We start from the raw sequence: 18341 nt of genomic DNA, 5'->3' as shown, positions 1-18341 counted from the left end.
CATTAGAAGTGAATCACTAAATATATTTCACACTCAAGGGAGGGAAGTTAGGTGACCCTTTTTGAAGGAAAGAGTATCACAATTTTAATACTAACATACCTTTCAGAAAATTGATGCTGTTTCCATGCAGCTTGCTGGTTAGGCTGAAGTTGCATAAAACACTTCCTCCATGAGTTGCCATTAAAAAAAAAAAAAATCCACATTGTCTAAGCAGGCCATGCTGTAAGGAAGTCCAGCCCACATGCAAAGACCAGTTGGTGCGCCAGTTGGGAGCCCAGCTTAGGTCCCAGCAAGCAGTCAACATCAATGAAAGAAAGATAAATAGATGTTTCCAGATGATTCCAGCCCTTAATTGTTGAGACACCCTCTACCATCATCTCTCTTAGCCATTGAATTTTCCCAAGTCCCCAAACATAAGTCGTCTCTAACTCTGAAATCAGCTTCTCAGTACAGAAGGGGAGAGAGAATGACACGGGGATTATAAGCGGTGGCTCTGGATTTCTGGAGCCAGGAAGCACGTCCTGCTCTGCTGCTTCAAACCACACAACTTTAGGCAGTCTGCGGTAACTCACTATGCCCCAGGCTCTTCATCTGTAAATTAGGAGAACTACCGCAGTCAGTCCTTTGTACCCTCATATACGGAACTCTTGGGTATAGAGGACCAACTGCAAGGAACTTGAGCATCCACAAATTTTGTTTTCTACAAGGATTCACAGATACCAAGGGATGACTGTACATAAGTATGTGGGTTTTGAAGACTGAATGGAGTATTAGATTCAAAGTTATCATTATGTAATGTATGCCAGATATTGCTATTGGGGCTTCCCAGGTGGCGCTAGTGGTAAAGAACCCACCCATCAATGCAGGAGACATAAGACACATGGGTTTGATCCTTGGGTCGGGAAGATCCCCTGGAGGAGGGCATGGCAACTCATTCTAGTATTCTTGCCTAGAGAATCCCATGGGCAGAGGAGCCTGGTGGGCTGCAGTCTACAAGGTTGCAAAGAATCAGACATGACTGAAATGACATAGCATGCACTGATGTTGTTATTATCAGTATTTTCATTATTATTTTTAAAATTCTCATTAAATCTGTCCGTCTTCTGATATTTCCCATATTGGTTCATGTCACTCCTGGCTCAACACGAAAAAAAAAAAAAAAGAACACTTCAATTCCTCCTATTTCACCAACAGTTTTTTTCTGGCTTAATTGAAATATTATTGATATGTAAAAATTTATATATTGAAATGTACAGCTTGATATTTGATATACATGCAGTCACCACAATCAAGTTAATTAGCAGATCTATCACTTCACACAGTTACCATTTTCCTCCTTGTATGTGTATGTGTGTGTGTGATGAGAAACTTAAGATCTATCCTCTTAACAAATTTGAAGTACACAACACAGTATCGTTAACTATGAGCACACTGCTGTATATTATTATTGCCAAAACTTTTTCATCTTGCATAACAGAAACTGTACCTTTTGACCAACATCTCCCCATTTCTTCTTCCCAGTACCCCTGACAACCACCATTCTACTTTCTGCTGCTGTGACTTTGACTATTTTGGTTCATTGCAGCATTATTCACAGCAGCCAAAATATGAAAACAACCTACCTGTCCATCAACAGATGAAGGGATAAAGAAGATACAGTGCATGTACACAGTGAAATATTATTTGGCCTTTAAAAAGAAGGAGATTCCACCATTTCAACAACATGGCTAAACCTGGTGGATGTATGCAGAATGAAGTAAGGCAGACACAGAAGACAAACACTGCATGACCTCCTTACGTGTGGAATCTAAAGTAGTCACTATTTATAATTGGTTGTCATCTTGTTGATTCTACTTCCATAGTTTCCATAATCTTTACACTCTCAAAGCCAATTAAGGAGAAGGCCAAGCTCTCCATGGACACCAAACAATGAAAAAGGGAAAATAAACACCCTTGGGAATAAGGAAGGCACTGTATTTACCCAAAGGATAGTGGTGAGTATAGTTGGAAGGAAGGTTTGGAGAAGTCCATGGCGCAGTCATAAGATAAGCTCTCAACAAAAGATCATGAGGGGAAATGTTTTGAGTAACTTCTGTTTCACCTGTTTAAAAGGAATAACTTGCTTGAACTTACTCCCTCTTCTCCAACCTGTGATCTGGAACGTGAATGCCTGAGTCTGACTTTGACCATGGAGAGGAAGAAATGCATACTTTAATGAGTGGTGGAATAATCAGATGGAAAGAACCTGGTTCCCCGAATGATGTCATGAGGTCAGGTTGCCCACCAGCCCTGACCACTGCATGAGAAAGAGAGAAATAACTTCTCTTGGTTTTCAGAGTCTCTGTGTTACACCAGCTTTGCCACTGGGTTCCTATGACCTGCTCCATCCATTGCCAAGGCAGGATGGGCAGGGGCAGGGCATGGGGTGGGGGGGAGATGGACCATCGTCTCAGATGTGGTACTGGCGAGTGAAGATCCTGGAGCAGAGAGTGTGCGCATGTCTAGACAGACAACCTCAGACAGCCTCACAGAGCGCCGTCACGCTGGCAAGGGGCAGGTGGAGTGCAATAACCCCAGGTTCCCCAGAGGAGCGAAGGAGTGGCTATGAGAACTTGGCCCAACCCCCCTGGTCCAATACCAAGGCTCTCAATTAATTAATGTTCAAGGATAAACATAATTTTAGGTTATTTCTTCAGAGGTTTTATTATTTGAAGTTAGATTACCAATAAAGGATTGCTACCAAACTTTTTTTTTACATCTAATACACATCCAGGAAAGTATGCAGAAGTGTATGACTCTATAAATTATCACAAACTGAACACACCCATATAACCAGCACCCAGTACAAGAAAAAAAAAAAAAACATGAGCAGAACCCCAAGGTCCCCCACTATCACCCTTCTGGTCACTACCCCTGCGCAAAGGCCATTCACTTCCCCTGAGCCCACTATTTTGTGCTCCATAGAATCAGAAGTCATTTCTTGCAGGTTTTCCCTTTGAGGGTTCAGCTCATGAAACCAGCAGTCTCCATTCTTCTTTTTAAACCTATTTCAAAAACAGAAAAGAAATCAAAACTTCGCATGCTTAACTTACCAGCTTTCCTCTGTTGGAGTTTTTTAGATCAATTCGACTTGGCAAACATTTACTCAGCTATAAGCGGGGCACTTTGTGTTTATTGAACAATGGGTTAGAAAAGCAAATTAGACAATAGTGTCACTGTCTCCTAAAATATCAGGGGAATATGACTGGGTACCAGTGTGCTTTTAAACCTCTTTGGCAACTGTAAAGAGCAACATTCAATGCAAGAGACATAAGAGATGTAGGCTTGATCCCTGGGTCAGGAAGATTCCCTGAAGGAAGGCATGGCAACCCACTCCAGTATTCTTACCTGGAGGATTCCAAGGACAGAGAAGCCTGGTGGGGTCGAAAAGAGTTTGACAGGACTGAAGTGACTTAGCACCCACACATGCGAAGACCTACATACATGCAAGATGGCCTTATGGATTGTATATGGCTGGCGTGCTGATGCCTGGTAAACTGTGACTGGCATTTCAGGGTGTCTGGACTGGGTGCTTTTACAAGGATCCCTTAGATCTCCTAGGTGATATGGAATTGGAGAATATGTTCAGATCTATTTGGGGTCGCACTATTTGAGGGAAATAATTTCCATAGCTGCTGATGAAAACTTGTTAAATGTCAAATTGTCCTTTGAGTTTTGCAAAGTTCTTGAGTTGTCATGAAGACATCTCAGGGAAGGAGGTGGGCCTAGATGTTGCCTCTTCTTGTCTGATAGCCTGTTTCCTGATTGCATCAATCAGGGTTCCCTCTAATTCTCTGGGCACAACCAGTAATAGACAACCCATATGTGTGTGATGTGTGTGTCAGCATGAAAATGTAGACACTACAGACAAACACAATTTTCTCTTTAATTTCCACATTTAAGGAGAATCTTTCCCCTGTTTCCAGTTTTTAGAAGTCATGCTTCAGTAGCCATTACTTCTCAGAACCAACATGATATTTCTGTATCTCTGAAAAGCAGTTGACCGGCTTATCTTTGGTTCCACCAAATCCCACTTCTACCTTCCTCCCTCCTTCTCTGTGCCCCGAGAGAAGACCTCTGGCTCTGCTCCAGCAGGCCCCTGGTCCTCTGGCTGCATGGTTGTGTTCTGACCATGGGAAACAGTGCCAGATCAGAAGAGGGAAGAGAGATGGCTGGGAGCGCATGTTCCTCTGGCTCCCTCCCTGCCATGTCGCCTAGGGCTGGCTGCATCCCTCTTCCACACAACTCTCAAGCTCTTTTCCCCTCTTTCTCTCCGTCCCGCCACCTTCATCCCTCTGTTTCCATCTCTCTCTTGATGACTGCTCCCCCTTCTCTCTTCAGTCTTCGGGCTGGCAAAGTGGCCCATCACAACCACACATGGGTTCTGCTGTCGTTTTATAAAACTTTCCTCAAAATATCTAGACTGAATGTTCCAGAAACATCCTTTAACTGATACAGAAGCCAAATCCAGTACTGAAACCTAGGTAGTGGCGCTCAGTGTGGCCCTCCCAGGCTTGTCAATAAAGATGCTATCTAGTTTCTTTAAAAAAAAATTTATTTATTTATTTTGGCTTCCTCTGGTCTTAGTTGTGTCTCTGGAGCACATGGGCTCAGTAGCTACAGTGCATGGGCTTCATTGCCCCAGGGCATGTGGGATTTTAGCTCCCTGACCAGGCATTTCCAAAGGTTAGGAGTACAGTGGAGACTCAATAATAAAGTTGATGCCAGAGACATAAATCTACCACAATGACTGGATTTCTGAAATGTTTTTTTTCATTGATGATCTTCCTAGAAATTATTCCAGAGCATCTTTGCCCACTTTCATATTGTTCTAGCATTTTGGGGGAAAAGGGATTGTTAGGGCTGTATAATGGGGCTTTCCTGGTGGCTCAGATGGTATGGAATCTGCCTGTGATGAAGGAGACCTGGGTTCGATCCCTGGGTCAGGAAGATCCCCTGGAGAAAGAAATGGCAACCCACTCCAATATTCTTGCCTGGAGAATTCCATGGACAGAGGAGCCATGGGTTCACAAAGAGTCAGACATGACTGAGTAATTTCCCCCTTTTCAGGGCTGTATAATATTTAGACTCCATTCATTCTATAGATTTATTAATATTTATACATAGTATATACATAACTCGTCATACTTTCAGAGAGTTCTCCTCCATTGCTTGCTGTCTTTCATTAAGAACCTGATAGCAGGATGTTTATTTTTTATTTTCATGAACTGATCTGGACATAGGCAGGAGGATAAGAACATATTTAAAAGAAATACTCAGTAAACAAAATGCCACCCCCAAATAAAACCATTCCAATATCCTGATATGTTGTATTCAGGTATTTTTCCAAGTAGAGATAAGTTTGTTTCACAAACTATTAACTGAGCGACTGAACTGAACTGAACTGATTGCTTGTTTCTAACATTTTTTACATTACCAGGTATTTTAGAAAATTGAAATGCAGTTGATTTACAATATTAGTTTCAGGTGTACAACCTTCTGATTCAAAATTTTTATAGATTATACTCTATTTAAAGTTATAAAATATGGGCTCTATTTCCTCTGCCGTACAATAGACCCTTGTAGCTTATTCACTTCACCAAACATTTACCTTCTACAACATACTCATAATTAAAATTTTAATCATTTTTTCAGTTCTCTATGGTTAGAGATTCTAAACGTATTCTAATTTTTTCCAATGCAAATAACTTCTTTATGAAAACTTAATATGAAAAGCATTTTTATGTTTTTATTTATGATTTCTTCCTTAGGAATCACTCTCCCTCCCCTCCAAGAAAGATCAGGTCCAAGTACTATGGTCTCACAGCTCCTTTTATATCGTAATCACGTATTCTGTATTTGAATCATTAGTAGATGAATGTCTGTCTATTAATGCTCAAAAGTGATGATAGTCTGTTAGAGTCACATAACTTGCTAGAAGGAGTGGACTTTGGTACAATCTTTCAAAACCTTTGATAAACATTTCTTATTTCAATATATGTTGCCTCTCTTCACCACTGCCTTGCCATTTTGCATCCTTATGTTGATTTTGTATCAGCTAAACTGTACAGGACTTGTTTTCCCCCATAGCATAAGGACATACACGTATCCATTCTTTAGTAAAAATATTAAAGTGAAACTGAAGTCACACAGTTGTGTCTGACTCTTTGCAACCCCATGAACTGTAGCCTGCCAGGCTCCTCCATCCATGGGATTTTCCAGGCAAGAATACTGGAGTGGGTTGCCATTTCCTTCTCCAGGGGATCTTCCCGACTCAGAGACTGAACTCTGGTCTCCTGCATTGCAGGCAAACTCTTAACTGTTTGAGCTACCTGGGAATCCCCAAAAATGTTAAAAACCGTATCTTTTTGCCACAAACAACTGGTATTATCAGCATTATTATTTTTTAACTTTGAGTAGTAGAAATTAATTTTTTAAGTAAGTCATGGGTATGCCACTGCTCTCAGCTCTTCAATTGGTCTTACCAAGCTGTGTTTCAAGAGCTTCTCTCTTAAGGAACCCTTTCATCCCACGCCAGGAGATAGAAATGGATAGAGCAGATCTGGGATAAGGAGGCAGTTTTTTCAGGTGAGTGCTTGAGCTCTCTTGAACTAGTGGCATGGAACAGTGAAGGAAAATTGTGTTAGAGAAAAATAAGTGATGACTTTGCATTGCTTTACAAACAGAACTAAGAGGATGTGCAATAAAAGAGAACGGGAAAACCAATTGACTTGAGGTCATCATTAGCAGAGCATGATGCTGTTGTCCTCAACAGTGGGTACGGTAGGCTGCAGAATTCCTGGACCCTCCAAGTAAAGCTAATGGAAACCAGTAGGTGGCAGTCACATGTCTAAAATAGCCCAGAACACCGCAAACCGTCTTCTGGGTATTCAGGGTGTGCTTCCTCGGGCCACCTAACATCATGAATTCTCATTTCAGATTCAATTTTGGATGTATTTTACTATTTCATGACATTTGTCAGTGCTCATGATGACTGATCAAAATCATGGCCCAAAGCAGTTACTGTTCTCAAATTTACCAGTGTGTGGTTTTTCCTTCTATTGTTCAGGAATTTATACTTACACACTGCTCTTATTCCACCGCCCCCCCCCCCCCCACCTTGGGAACGTAACACTACTTCTGCCTTAGAATTGATCATAAATGATATCCCAGGCAAATGTTTCTTACAAAAAGGACGAGCAGAACAAGAAATTGGCCATTTGGGGTTTTGCTCTGTGTTAGCTGGGTTTTCTTGTTCGGTAGGTTTAAACAAATCTTTTCAACATTCTCCTTTCCAAGCAAGACCAAAACTAACAAACCAGGTTAGATCACAACATTGAGAGATGCTAATCTACTTTGATAGATGATTCTGTTGTAGGTCCTCACTCTATTTACTATGCATTGAAGTGTCTGAGTTTGAGCAGCAAGATATAAGAAATACAGATTGTTGTTGTTGTTTAGTCGCTCAGTCGTGTCCAACTCTTTGTGACCCCGTGGACTGCAGCACACCAGGCTTCCCTGTCCTTCACCATCTCCTGGAGCTTGTTCAAACTCATGTCCATTAAGTCAGTGATGCCATCCAACCAGCTCATACTCTGTCATCCTCTTACATAGGGAGCTGGATGTTTGGAGTTTCATTTTGTGGGAGAAAGAAGTTTCTCTGAGACTTTCCATATCGTATGATGAAAAAACATGATAAACCACTATTTCATGTAAGAGAACCCAGCAAGGCCAGTGGACTGAGTGTTGGTCCACAGGAGTACTGCTCTCTGCAAAAATCTCTGACTCTGGCCCCGGGTCGTCAGGGGACTGTGCCCTAAGTTGCCATGTTTGACAACTGTCTGCAAAAATAAACTGTTTTGGCTGCCATATAAGATTGAGAGGTTCTCAGTTTCATTGTATTGACCTCCCCAAATGAAGAATGTCCTCCACACTCTGAAACAAGAAGTCATTCTGAGGTTATATATAAGCACAAGTTATTTATGGATATGCTGATTACAGAACATGTTATAGCTGAGTCCTAAGTGCTGCTGAATTCACAATAACATCAACTCTGGATTATGTTTCATCAGTGCCTATGGGGCACACTGGGGATAGACCTTATTAGCTACACCCTCCCCACTCACCAAACACTCGTTTTGTTTCAAACACTCATTCTTGACCAGGAACATTTCATTATGGAGGACAGTTTCGTTCTTCATGGTGGTAGAACTTTGCCCTGTGTCCTTTACTGCCCACTCTTTGTTCTTCTCCTTTAAAAAAAAATATTCATTTATTTGGCTACACTGGATCTTAGCTGCAGCATGTGGGATCTAGTTCCCCAACCAGGGATCAAACCCAGGCTCCCTGCAACTGGGAGGGCAGGGTCTTAGCCACTGGACTACCAGGGAAGTCCTCCACTCTTTGTTTTTTTTAATCAGGAGTTTATTTGGTACTTTTCACTCTCTTTCTGTACTTAGTCTTCAGTCTTGGTTAATGCCAAAAATGAATCACTTAATTTCAAAATCAATTTCAAGTTAATTTTATATATAGATATGTTTGAGCATATATGCATATGATTATCTTCGCATATATAACTATTCACATATTTATATCACTCATATATGGATGCATGTGTATAAAATGATTTGGCCTTTTTTATTCAAAACTAAGAGCATATTATGGACTGGATATGTGTGTACTCTTCAGTTTCATATGTCAATGTCTTAGCCTATTATATGATGGCATTAGGATACTGGGCTTTGGGGAGGTGATTAAGTTTAGATGAAGTGATGAGGGTGGGACCCCAAGAGGAGGAGAAACCAAGCTTCCTCTATATACCATGTGAGGACCCAGGGAGAAAGTGGCCATCTGCATGACTGGAAGGGGGTCCCTATCGAAAACCAAATTTACCAGCTCTTTGATTTTGGACTTTCCAGCCTCCAGAACTGTGAGAAAGAAATACCTGTTGTTTAAGCCTCTCCGTCTATGGTATTTTGTTTTAGCAGCACATGCTGGCTACCACATAATGTATTAATATATGTGAAGAGGGCACAATAAGGAAGGCCATGCACCCACCTGTCGCCAGCAGTTACTATCCATTGTAGAATCGCTTTCTTTGCTGATTGCTCTTCCTTTCTTTTTTATCTGTGTTTTCCAAGCTCGCTATCATAATCAAATATTACTTTTATATACAGAAAAAGCATAAAGCAGCAGTTTTGGAAAAAAACATATCCCATTGGAATAATAAAGCAATACATGCAATTGGTCTTAGAGCCTGTCATCCAGGCTGATTCTTGAGTCTCTGTTTACTAGGCGCTGACACAGCCAATGTGACTTGAGTGTTTCCTCATTTTAAGCAAAGGTAATAACACGTGGCTGATCCTATTCAGGAATGTTGAGCAATCAGAGGAAAAGGTGATATGAAAGCTCTGTGCGTGTACCTAGACTGCCTATGTGAAAATGTGCTGACTCACTTCAGTTATATTTGCACTTTCCGTGAGTTGGCTGTGTGCCCATTACAGGGAATTCTTGGCAGCTGGGGCCATGCAGGAGCCTTCCTGTGGAACTCCCCAAAACCCTTGTTCCAGGGCTTGTGAACAGTAACAATAGGGCAGAGCTGCCCATGTCAGGGCTGGATTTTGTTCCAACAGTCGAGTCAAGATGTGTTTCACAGGATATCCGGACTGCAGAATTCCATAGCAGCTGGGGTTGTCAACTAAAACGCGGGCACTCAGTTAAATTTGAATTTCAGAAAGGGATGCACAATAAATAATTTTTAGTATGAGTATGTCCCGAATATTGCACAGGATTTACTTATACTTCTTTTTCTAAATGATTCATTGCTTATCTTGTCTACTAAGAAAAAAAAGTGCACAACCTAAAAGTTGAGAATTATGTTTTATTCGTTGGACTTTCTGAGGACTTCAAGCCTGGGAGGTGGCCTCTCAGATTGCTCTGAGGGGCTGCTCTGAAGAGGTTAGTGAGGAGCCAGGGTATATAGGAGTTTTTGTGACAAAGATCAAGTAGCTGGAACATCAAGAGATTACTGTTCAATCAAGAAAATCAGATAACTCAAGTTAAAGAATTTAGTGCTTTTCTATGTATGAGAAGATGCAAGACTCTGGGCTCACTGAAATCATGCCTTTGATGTGCATCTTAGCTATCCCGGGCCAGCATCCTGTTCTTTCCGGTCCCAAGTCCCCTCAGGGCTCACTGTGTGGGCCGCTGCAGTGGCTTGATGGCTGTGACATTCCTTGTTTACTGAAATGACAGGCAGCATTTTTCATTCACAATCTGAAATTCAAATTTCAGTGGCATTCTGCATTTTTATTTGTTAAGTCTGGTAACTATAATAGGGAACATTCACCCTCCCCCCTTCCACTTTGGTTTGCTGGTTGGTTTTTACTTATTAAACTCATCTACCTAACAGTTTGGGGCTTCTTAGGTGGCGCTAGTGCTAAAGAACCCGCCTGCCAATGCAGGAGATATAAGAGGCATGGGTTCCATCCCTGAATCGGGATGATCCCCTGGAGATGGAAATGGCAACCCACTCCAATATTCTTGCCTAGAGAATGCCATGAATTCTAAGAAATTCTGTAGCCCTGACTACAGGCTACAGTCAGTCCATAGGGTCGCAGAGTCGGACATGACTGAAGCGACTTAGCACGCATGCACACACACACACTTAACAGTTTAGATAGTATAGACGCACACACGTGAGCCCCTCTGGAAGGCACCACTGCAGGTAAAGCTGGTGTGCAGCAGACAGTGAGAGGCCATCTCAGTAGTGTCAGTGGTGGGGCTGGCTAGAGGCGGGGGAAGCACAAGTTCAGGGCTCCATGGGCCTTCTCCCTGGACATTGTGAACTGTAAAGAGCCTCTTGATAAAAGTGAAAGAGGAGAGTCAAAAGTTGGCTTAAAATCCAACATTCAAAAAACTAAGATCATGGCATCCAGTCCCATCATTTCATGGCAAATAGATGGGGAAACAAAAGAAACAGTGAGAGACTGTATTTTGGGGGGCTCCAAAATCACTGCAGATGGTGACTGTAGCCATGCAATTAAAAGATGCTTGCTGCTTGGAAGAAAAGCTATGACCAACCTAGACAGTATGTTTAAAAGCAGAGACATTACCTTTCTGACAAAGGTCCATCTAGTCAGAGCTGTGGTTTTTCCAGTCATCATGTATGGATGTGAGAGTTGGACTATAAAGAAAGCTGAGTGCCAAAGAATTGATGCTTTTGAACTATGGTGTTGGAGAAGACTCTTGAGAGTCCCTTGGACTGCAAGGAGATCCAGCCAGTCCATTCTAAGGGAAATCAGTCCTGAATATTCATTGGAAGGACTGATGCTGAAGCTGAAACTCCAATACTTTGGCCACCTGATGCAAAGAACTGACTCATTGGAAAAGACCCTGATGCTGGAAAAGATTGAAGGTGGGGGGGAAAGGGGATCACAGAGGATGAGATGGTTGGATAGCATCACCAACTCGCTGGACATGAGTATGAATAAGCTCTGGGAGTTGGTGATGGACAGGGAAGCCTGGTGTGTGGCAGTCTAAGGGGTCACAAAGAGTCGAACACAACTGAGTGACTGAACTGAACTGAAAGAGCTCTAAGGGTGGTGGTTAGGGCCACATCTTAGCCTTCATCTGGCCACAGTACAAAAGAAGCACCTGCAAAATGCAATGAGCTCACCTACCTGTAGACTGAAGCCATTGTTTGGCCCAGTGAAACTTGCCAGGGGCGAGGAAGGATTGGGAGACAAGAACGGGCAGCCAGGCGTGAGGTCACGATTGGGCCGCAGCCTGACTTTCCACAAGGACTCTCTTGTCTCTGGATGGTGGGGGTGCTGACGTAAGGGAGTCCGGGATGGAAAGTCAGCTTTCCCTGATGGTGATGCAAGCCCCCAGCCAGGTGGCAGAGCTCAAAGGCTGAGAGGGTGAGGGCCCTGACGCAGTGATTCTCGGCAACCAGCCAAATGCCCCAAAGCCCCACTGTTGGCCTCACGCTCAGGGGACACCTGAACATTTGAACCAGATGATAGCATTCTCCTATCTAACAAATCATTCAGAGGAATTCCTCTATCTGGCTAATTATTTCCTAATAGACGATAGAAGAGAGGGTACAGCATAAAGGAACAGCCACACCGGGAGTCAGGAGTCCTGGTTGTGTGACTTGAGTCGAATCTCTCCCCCTCTCACCTCCAGGCCCTTATTTATGAATTAAGTGGTAGAACTTGATGACCACAGAGGCACTCCCAATTCAATAATGCTGATAGATAAACGAGTGAGATGCGGGGTCAGTAAACTTTGGTAAAGGAAAGGATTCTGTGACAGGATCCTTTCTCGACAGGATTTCTAGACAGGATTCTAGACATCTAAAGCTCAGTTCATGTCTCATGATTTGCTTAGGGGGTGGTCTGAGACCACCAAGGAGTAGCAAGCGATATGGGGCTAAGGAGGAGCCCAGTCCTACAAGACCCACCACCTGAAACTTCTCATTCCACTCCCCTAAGGCCCAGCTCTTCATAATAAGGCCATGTGTACTATATGGGAGAAACTGATGCTAAATTCATTAGACATTTACATGTCCTTTCTCCAGGCCAGGCAGGTCTTGGCATCAGAGTTTACACTATAAAAAACTGCTGGTATGGGCTGAATTTCTCTCATTCAGTACTAATTCAACAAATATTTATTGAGCATCTACTCCATGCCCCCATTGTTCTAAGCTCTGAAGAGACAGTATTGAAAGCCCCCATCCCCTCTACCAGCAGAATGTGAGGAAGTAGTTCACAGGACATCACTGCTTCTCTGCTTGTTAAGTGGGCAAAAGCTGATTCCATGCTTATTTGGTGCTTCATGTTTATTCTACCTCACTCCCCATCCTCACTCTACCAAGCTGGTTTCAACCAGCCCTGGAGAAGCAAGAAAAGTGCTATAGGTTGAATCAGGTCTCTCCCCCACCGCCCCCCAACCCAGTAGCTCAGACTGTGACCTTATCTGGAAATAGGGTCTGTGCAGAATGACCAAGTTCAGATGAGGTCATGAGGGTGTGTCCTAACCTAACATGATTGTATCCTTATAGAAAGGGGATTTTGGACACAGGGAGAATGAAGATGGAGGCAGGAATCAGGGTGATGCCTCTACCAGCCGGGGATGCCAAAGATAGCCATCAAAGCACCAGAAGTGAGGAGACAGGCATGGAACAATTCTCTCTTACAGCCTCAGACAAAACCAAGGCTGCAACTCCTGGATTTCTAGCCTTCAACTAGGAGACAGTAAAACTCTGTTGCTCAAACCGACCAGCTTATGCTCTTTCATTATGGCAGCCCTAGGAAACTAACACAGAAAGTCTGGAGCAAATGCTGCTGCTCTCTTTGCTGAAGGCTGTCTCCTGTATCTGAGCATAAAACGGCTCAGTTGTGTTCTACTCTGTGACCCCCATGGACTGTAACCCAGCAGGCTCCTCTGTCCGTGGGATTCTCCAGGCAAGAATACTGGAGTGGGTTGCCACGCCCTCCTCAAGGGGATCTTCCCAACCTGGGGATGGAACCCAGGTCTCCCGCGTTGCAGGCAGATTCTTTACCATCTGAGCTATCAGGGAAAGTGGGTGTGAGTATTTCCAGTAGCCGCAGAAAACTATTATTCCTAATTCTCAGTTCAGAGGCTCAGAGTTTTGGGGAGAATTGCAAAGACCGAGGCCGGGTCCTCGGATCTGCCAAGGGCTGGAATTTTGGGATCAACTTGTTCATAGATGCTGCCAGCTCTGATGTCCTAAGTGCTCCACTGACTCTCTTTACCATCTTCCTTTGCTCCTCGTGGATTTGGGGTCTAACTTTGCCCCTCCCCAGGCACCTCTCATACCCAATCTGGGCCATGACCCCACTCCATCTCTGTTGGAAGACTAAGTTACTAAGTCACTCAGTTGTGTCAAACTATTTGTGACTCCATGTACTGTAGCCCATTAGGCTCCTCTGTTCATAGGATTCTCTAGACAAGAATACTGGAGTGGGTAGCCATTCCCGTCTCCAGGGAATCTTCCCAACCCAGGGGTTGAACCTGAGTCTCCCACTTTGCAGGCAGAGTCTTTACCATCTGAGCCACCAGTGAAGGCCACTTTATGTTCTCTTGACCTTGTGTTTCTGCCCTTGCCTTGACACTGAGAGCTCATGTAGGATGCGCCCTAATTTAAACTGATGGTAAGACAAGAATGCTGCAGGCTGTTCAGGGATCATGGAGGGGGAGTGAGGAACAGGGAAGAGGGCTCATAAAATAAGGATGCATTTGACACAGATCATAGGAGAGGTCATAACCACTCGCCCTTGGAGATTTCCTAGCACTTTTATATATAGGGACTTGAAGTTACACAACCACCTGAATTTCGAGACAGGTGAGACAGATGTTATGTTTGCCCTTATCCAATGTCTGTGCCACCAAAGATGAAACTGAGGCTCACCCAGGCTATGAAACTTGACTTAAATCATGCAGTGGATAAGTGCGATGGCATCTGGCTTTCAGTACAAGTTTTTTCTGCCCCACCAGCCTCTCTCCTGATGGTTTGGCACTCAGAGACTGAAGCAGGGTGCAGAGTTAGGCTGAGATGCTACAAGCAGAGGCAGACGAAAGCTATCGCTGACTCGACTCTTCCTCCTTGTCAAGTACAAACTGGCCAAATACCACACACTAATAACAAAACACCTTGCATTCAGGCAACACCCTACAATCCACAGTATTCCTACAAGCATGATATCATTTGAGCCTTACAAATAACCCTGTAAGGTAGGCATGGTAAACCTGGCTATCCTCATTTTGCAGATGAGGGTTATCTAAGCAAGAGGGTTAAATACCTAGCCCCTGGTCACAGAGCCAGCAGGTGAAAGAAATAGAACTCATGCCCAATCCTTCTCTGCAAGTCCATCTTCTTTCCTAACACTCAGGAAGGGGATCCTGTCCAGGGATGGCAGGGCTTCCCAGGTGGCACAAGTGGTAAGGAACCCACCTGCCAATGCAGGAGATGCCAGAGACACAGTTTAGACCCCTGGGTTGGGAAGATCCCCTGGAGCAAGAAATGGCAATCCACTCCAGTATTCTTGCCTGGACCATTCCATGGACAGAGGTGTCTGGCGGACTACAGCCTAGGGAACAGCAAAGAGTCAGACAAGACTGAGCTTGCATGCACGAGCCAGGAATGGCAAATGCCTGGTCCACACGCGGCCCCATTTTCCCACCACACCCTGAGCAGACATTATTCATCAATCACAGCACTGTGCCCAGATTTAGCCTCAGGTTCCCCAGGTCGCACCTGGTAAAGAACCCACCTGCCAATGCAGGAGACACAGGACACACACACGGGCTCGATCCCTGGGTCAGGAAGAGCCCCTGGAGGAGGCCATGGCTAGTCACTCCAGTATTCCTGCCCGGAGAATCCCATGGACAGAGGAGCCTGAAGGGCTACAGTTTATAGGGTCGCAAAGAGTCAGACACTGAAGCGACCTAGCACACACACACTTCCTCAAAACAGTCCTCCAAGTAGCCATTATCGGTTGAACAGGCCAGGTAGGCGAAAACTACTTTCCAGCCTGTTCTAAGCAGTGACTATAATTGGCCCAGGGCACAGGGGCCTGATGCAGTGTGCATGCATATGATTCGAGATCTGGTTCAAGGCTCTAAAAGACCCTAACAACGTGGCCACTCCCCTATAGTCAGTCTTACATGTTAACGTGTAACCACGGCAACAATGATAATGATTAACTTTTTGGAGCACTTAATGCATGCTGGGGCACAATATTAGGCACTTCCCATGCATTTTCCTAAAAAGTAAGTCCTATTGTTACCATTTTAGAGATGAAGGGATGGAGGCTTGGAGGATTTCGGAAACTTGCCAGATGCAGGTTGGTCCTGCCAAGGCCTGCAGACTCCCCACCTTATACACGGCCTTGTGTGCTCCTAAATTGCACACCAGTGGGGAAGCATTTCTTATTTTCCCAAACACTTAAAATCAAAAGAACAGAGTTGATGCCAAGAATAAAGCTGAGCAAAGCAAACTCCCTCAGAGGTGGCTTTGGGGAGGGTAGGGGAGTTTGCAGTGTGAACAGAGCTTGGCCATCTGAGCTGGAGCATCCACACACATGGGCCCAAAGTCGTGGTGGCACAGGATGAGTCCAGGATAAGAAACTGGGGCCAGGGGCTAACTCTCCCACACTGCCATATTCTGGCATGTTCTTCTGAGGCATTCAAGAACCTAAATTTGACTCTGAACATCCACATTGCTATGAAGGTATGTTTGTCAAGGGTAGAACACATCTGCAGCTTGATTTGTAACTTGTAGCAATTAACACATATGGTCAACGGTCCTACATTTGTTCTTTTGCTCTGTGTTATGCATGTGTTAAAGGTGCAGTGAAAGTGAAATTTGCTCAGTCGAGTCTGACTCTTTGCACCCCTGTGGAATATACAGTTCGTGGAATTCTCCAGGCCAGAATACTGGAGTGGGTAGCCTTTCCCTTCTCCAGGGAATCTTCCCAACCCAGGGATGGAACCAAGGTCTCCCGCCTTGCGGGCGGATTCTTTACCAGCTGAGCCACAAGGGAAGCTGGATTTGATATTACAAAAAAAAAAAAAAAAAAAATGAGGCTTCCCTGCTCCTACTGTTTTCACTGCTTCCCCAGGCAGGCCTCCCCTGCAGTCGGGTGTTGGTGGAAACAGAGGCCCCTGCCATCCATCACTGGCTTCCTCGAGTTGGAGCAGGTACCTTGCACTCATTTGATGGTGCCGACTGCAGCAGGACCAGTAGGGACTGGGGATGGCAGTGGTTCCTGATCAGAGCAGCCTCCTGATCTTGGCAATAGCAGGGGATTCTGGAACCAGCTCCCTGATTGAGAAGGCAGCCTCCAAATGTGGAAGAAATCTTGTCTCCCTTTGGTGCCCTCCCTGGTTTCATTTAGGAGTTGTTCCTGAATCTTAATTCTGAGTCTGATTCTTCAGCCCTCTCAGTGATTCTCTAAACCATATAAATCCCGGAAATAAATCCTTTCTGAATGAAATAACTCCAGTGGATCCTGCTCTGTGTAACTGACCTACACAGGGCAGTTCACAGCCTGTTTTCCATGACTAAGAGTCTAGTACTTAAGGAAACATACTTTTTGCATTTGGTTCCTGGGCATTTCCTCTCAGGTCCTCCTTGGTGCCAGCCTAGGGGCCGAGCCCAGCACCACACCCTCTCCTGCCCAGGCTCCTGGGGGCCTGGACCATGTCCAGTAGCTCTCCGGGGCCTGCTGTCCCCGACGAAACATCAGACACATGTCTGTCAAGGCTACATGCAGCACAGCTGGGTGAGAGCCCTCGGAGGATGGGCATTGGGATTGTACCCAAAGGGAGTGCACTTGAAGACAGGGTAGGAAGGACTATGGAGATAAGTCTGACCTTATCAACTACTGAGAATCACGCTCACTGAAATCAGTGATTGCTAAAGCGAACAGAAAGTGCTCCTTGCTTTCAAGTTCTTCTCCTACAGTTTCTCTGAGAGTCTTTCAAGGGCTTAGGTGAAACCAAGCAGTTTCGTTTCACTGCAAGTCCCTGCAAGAAAGTTTCCAAATTCCAGTGGCCTGGTTTTATCTACTTTTACCTCTTCCGGTTTGAATGATCTTACACAGACTTGCAGCAAGTCCCCTTGAAGCCATTTTTGTCTCATTGGGTTTCATCTCCCAGCTCATGAGCTCATGGGTTTTGCATGATTTCAATATGAAGTCATCAGCTAGTCCCTAGATTCCCAGGCAGGCTTGAAAACCTCAGGATTCTTTGAATAAACCAGAGGTAAACCTCTCGGTTTGCACTGAGACCTGAAACCCAGACCTTCTCCCAGGTGTTCTCATGTATGTATATTTAAGTTTATTATATGGTTCAAATCTTTTTCTTTTACTTTTATTTTCTTATTTTTTATCCTTAGTATTTTTTCATTGGGGTATAGTTGCTTTACAATGTTGTGTTAGTTTCTGTTTCTGTACAATGAAGCGAATCAGCTATGCGTTAGCGTTAGTTGTTCAGTCGTGTCCGACTCTTTGCGACTGCATGGACTGTAGCCCGCCAGGCTCCTCTCTCCATGGAATTCTCCAGGCAAGAATATTGGAGTGGGTAGCCTTTTCCTTCTCCAGGGGATTTTCCCAACCCAGGGATCAAACCTGGGTCTCCAGTGTGGCAGGCAGATTCTGCATTTATCAGGCTTCCCAACTTGTGCAGTACTAAAGAATCTGCCTGCTAATGCAGGAGATGCAAGAAATGCTGGTTCGATCCTTGGGTTGGGAATATCCCCTGGAGAAAGAAAT

This window comes from Capricornis sumatraensis, chromosome 18, assembly GCF_032405125.1.
Source record: "Capricornis sumatraensis isolate serow.1 chromosome 18, serow.2, whole genome shotgun sequence".
NCBI lineage: Eukaryota > Metazoa > Chordata > Mammalia > Artiodactyla > Bovidae > Capricornis > Capricornis sumatraensis.
This window is presented reverse-complemented; position numbering follows the sequence as displayed.